Below are 4574 nucleotides of genomic sequence, written 5' to 3'. Positions count from 1 at the left end.
TTCAGCATCATAGCAGCACGCAAGCCTCCACTGACAGATGGTTGGTGGCTGTGACTGAGGTGCATTGACTGGGAATCGAGCCCAGGTCTCCCACATAAAATAACATCTTAAAAAATCCATTCTGCTTTTTGTATGCTTGCAGGGGTGGGGGGTAGGGGTGGAGGGGAATCATGTTTGAAGAGCCCAAGCTATTGTCACTTCTGCCCTTCTGGATCATATAGCAACCCAGGAACGATTCAAGAAGGTCCCTGGGGTCATCTCTTCTTACCCACTCAGCCTGAACTAACCAAACAGTTTGGGGGAAAATAATTCATTCTTTCATGTTAAAAACAATTATTGAGCAGCTCCTCTCTATCAGGCACTGATTACTGCTCCCCGAAGGGTAGTCACACACGGTACAGTTATAGCACTCTGGGTTCTTTCTCCGTTGACAACCTCATCCCCCTGCAGATTCCTAGCTCAATAATTCCATGAACGTGGACACTCACGCACTCACCCCACTACTTTTATGCCACCCCTAGAATTCCCCAGCAACAAGTCCTCAAATTGTCATATTTGCCATCTTAAAATATATAAAAATAAATTATTGGACATAAATGATTGAAACAATATAATTAATAGAATAGAATCCACGAGTATTTCAAGGCTTGTGATTAAAATTATTACATTGTTTTATAAAATATACTGTATTTGCACAGTAAAAAGGAACCTTCTCGCTAAATGACCACTGAAATTTTAAAAAACATTTTAAAGAAGCATCCTGCTAACTCAGAACTGAAGGCACTCCTAAAGCCCACCTTTCAGCCAAAGATTAGACCGGCCTATAAAACAAACAATAACACACATGAGAAATGTGCTTCTTAGTTCAATCAAGTATACGAGACCAAACGGGCAACACCTGCCCAAAAGCAAAGACGAGAAGGCAGGAAGGGACAGGAAACCTGGACGAATGGACACAGAACTGAGGTGGAAAGAGAAAGGGGGAGAGTGCCGACACATTTGCAGGGATTGCAATCAATGTCACAGAACAATTTGTGTATAAATTTTTGAATAAGAAACTAATTTGCACTGTAAACTTTCACCTAAAACAATAAAATTTTTTTAAAAATCTAAAATAGCCACTTATGAAAAAATAACAAAAGTCATGTCAGAAAGAATATATGCAATTCACATATTCAAAAGTATAACATAACTAGAAACTAATAACAAAAGATTAAGCAAATTTTATGCATACTCTTCTGAATAATTATTGGATTAAGGAGGAAATCAAGGATGTGAAAACAGTTAATTAAAAAATAATGGGAATTAGAATTAAAATTATGGAATACACAAATACTTGTACTCCAGTAATTCACAGTACTAAATATGTTACATTTTCAAAAGGGAAAGCAGGTAAAAATGTTGAAGCAAATTATTTCAACTAAAAAAATATGAAAAAAGTAGCCAAGGAAGCCAAAAGAAATAAATTAAAATCATAAAAGCAATAAATAAATAAACCAGAAACAGACAAGCAATGGCATAAATAATGAAGCTTAGAAAAGTTTCTTTGAAAGAATTCATAAAATGGACCAAATGCTATAAATCAAGTTAAAAAATCCAATAATCAAAATTAAAAATGGTAAAAAGGAATAGAACATATTAAAAAAAACCCATTGCCGTCGAGTCGATTCCAACTCATAGGGACCCTACAGGACAGAGTAGAACTGCCCCATAGAATTTCCAAGGAGTGCCTGGTGGATTCAAACTGCGGACCTTTTGGTTAGCAACTGTAGCATTTAACCATTATGCCACCAGGGTTTCCAGAACATATATAGGTGTTGAAAATTATGATACAATAAAATGCATATTTGATTCCTAATTAACTTGAAGATCATTGAAATGGAAATTTTTTAAAGAAGTTTATCAGAACTGACTCAGTAGGAATCACCTATTAATTCAATAACTAGGAAAGAAATTTAGAAAATTGTTAAATAATTATCCCTTCACCCCAGACTAGTCCACTATATATTAAAACATTATAAAACAACAGTAATTAAAACAGTTTGGTTCTGGGGAATAAATAGATTGTGTCAGCTAGAATGCTTTGGCAGCAAGTAACAGAAAAATCTGCTTTAAATAGAATCAAACATTAAGAAAATTTATTACCTTATACAACAGGAATGAGGCATTGGTGGTTCAGTGGTAGAATTCCTGCCTTTCATGCGGGAGACCTGGGTTCGATTCCTGGCTTATGCAGCCACCACTCAGCCGCCACCCATCTGTCAGTGGAGGCTTGTGTGTTGCTATGATGCTGAACGAGTTTCCCTAGAGCTTCCAGACTAAGATGGACTAGGACAAACGGCCTGGTGATCTACTTCCGAAAATCAGCCAATGAAAATCCTATGGATCACAATGGTCAGATCCTCAACTGATCATGGGGATAGTGCAGGACTGGGCAGCGTTTCCTTCTGTTGAGCAGCTGACAGCAACAACATATAATAAGAAGTCCACAGATGGTCGGATCCAAGCACAGCCTGATCATGCTTCAATGACTTACTCAAGGAGCTGGGTACTTACCAGATCTCCTCTCTGTATCCTGGCTGGGCTGGCTTTGTACTCTGTCTGGCCCTTGCCTGCTTGCAAAGTAACTGCAGCCATTTCAAGTTACAGACATGACAGGATCTGGAGAAAGGAAGAGACTGCATCTTCCTTGGGTCTCCTTTTAAGAGTAAGAAAACGCTGCCCACACCTGTAGATATTCTCACACCTCAATGGCCAGCAAGGGATCACAAGTCCATCCCTAAACCAGTCAACGGCAAGAGAGTGCATGGACCGTGGTTAGGTCATCATGGACACTGGGTAGTCAACCAGTACACAGATTCTTAGACTAAAGAATCCATGTCTGCTTATGAATGTTTTGGGAGCGTTATAATCTTTTCCTCATATAGATTTTATATATTTGTTGTAAATTTATATTTACTTATATTTTCGGTTGCTACTATAAACAAAATCTTCTCTATCATTGTATTTTCTAATCCATTGTTGTTGCTATGTATGAAAACTATGGATTTCTATGTATTAATTTTTATAGCTCATTGACTTACTGCAGTCCTTTTTATTTGTGGAGGTTTTCAGTCACTTCTCTTGGATTTTCCAGGTAAAAGTCAAACCATCCACAAAGAGTGGTAATTTAATCTCCTCTTTTTCCAATGTTTACACCTGAAATGTTTTGGTTTTTGTTCAGTCTTGTTGTTGTTGGGTGCTGTCAAGTCCGTCCTGACTCATCGTGACCCTGTGTCCAACAGAATGAAACACTGCCTGGTCCTGCACCATCCTCACAATTGTTGTTATGTTTGAGCCCATTGTTGCAGCCACCATGTCAATCCATCTGTTTGAGGGTTTTCCTCTTTTTCGCTGACCCTCTGCCTTACCAAGCATGATGTCCTTCTCCAGGGACTGGTCCTTCCTGATAACATGTCCAAAGTACGTGAGAAAAGTCTCACCATCCTCGCTTCTAAGGAGCATGCTGCTGATTATAGAGTATAATTTGAGTCGGGAGGGTGTAAGAACAGGCTTTTATGTTTATTTCCATTTATTTGATGTTATTAATTTCTAGCTTTATTGCAATCTGATTAGAAAATGTTCATATTATTTCTGTTTCTTGGAATATATTGAGTTTTCTTTAAGGCTAATAGGTGGTCGATTATTATGAACGATCATATGCATTTGATAAAAAGATGTACTATTATTAGGGTACAGAGTTCCATCTATTCTAACTTGTTGGTTATTTTGTTTATGTCTCTATCTTTAGTTATTTTTGACCACTTGATCTGTCTTGGTGCAAGAGTGGTGAATTTAAAATCTCCTATTATGAGTCTTTTTCTGTTTATGTCTCATTATATCTCCTATGCTTCTTGCTTTACCAAAGCTGTGTTATTTGGTGTGTATGTATATAGATATACAAATTATTATATCTTTTGCGGCGATTGTAACCTTCTTGGAATGACATACTAGGTAGTTGGATAGGAATTTTCAACATCTAATATGTCATTTCCCCTAAATTAATTTATAAATTTAATGTGATCCCAATGAAAATACTAATAGGCTTTTTTTGGAACTAGATAAAGCTGGTTCTAAAGGTCATGTGGAAAAATAAATAAGCAAGAAGAGCCCAGAAAATTCTGAAAAAGGTGGTCTGTCTCTACCAGGAATTAGAAGTACAGAGAAGCTTCATTAACTGAAACGATTCATTAACTAAATGTTGTGCTACTGGTACATGAATAGACAGAAATCTAAGCTCTGAAGCCAAAAGAATACCTGAAGCAAATGTGGTGGTTTTTAAACTATTATCTTGGTGTGTGGAAGACTTTTCTAAGCATAAATCACAACTCGGATATCAAAAAAGAAAAATTAGATAAGTAAGTTAAAAAATGGAAATAAGACAGAAAGAGAAATTAAAGATAAAGCAAAATATTTACAATATTTTAGAAAAAAGAATAATTTTGTTTATCTACAAAGAGTTCTTACAAGTTATTTATAAAGGCAAGCATATCAATTGAAAAAAGAAAATATGAACAGACACTTTTCTAAAAAAG

General features: G+C 36.4%; 1 non-coding gene across 1 annotated transcript; it reads left to right on the top strand.

Moving 5' to 3' along the window:
* The first annotated feature begins 2164 nt into the window (after positions 1 to 2164).
* Positions 2165 to 2235, top strand: TRNAE-UUC (transfer RNA glutamic acid (anticodon UUC)). The gene has a single exon. It is a non-coding gene; the product is annotated as a tRNA-Glu (tRNA).
* Positions 2236 to 4574: the final 2339 nt, after the last annotated feature.

This window comes from Trichechus manatus, unplaced genomic scaffold (assembly GCF_000243295.1).
Source record: "Trichechus manatus latirostris isolate Lorelei unplaced genomic scaffold, TriManLat1.0 scaffold00104, whole genome shotgun sequence".
NCBI classification, from domain to species: Eukaryota; Metazoa; Chordata; class Mammalia; order Sirenia; family Trichechidae; genus Trichechus; species Trichechus manatus.
The sequence above is the reverse complement of the archived record's forward strand: the minus strand, read 5'-3'. Positions and strand labels throughout refer to the sequence as shown.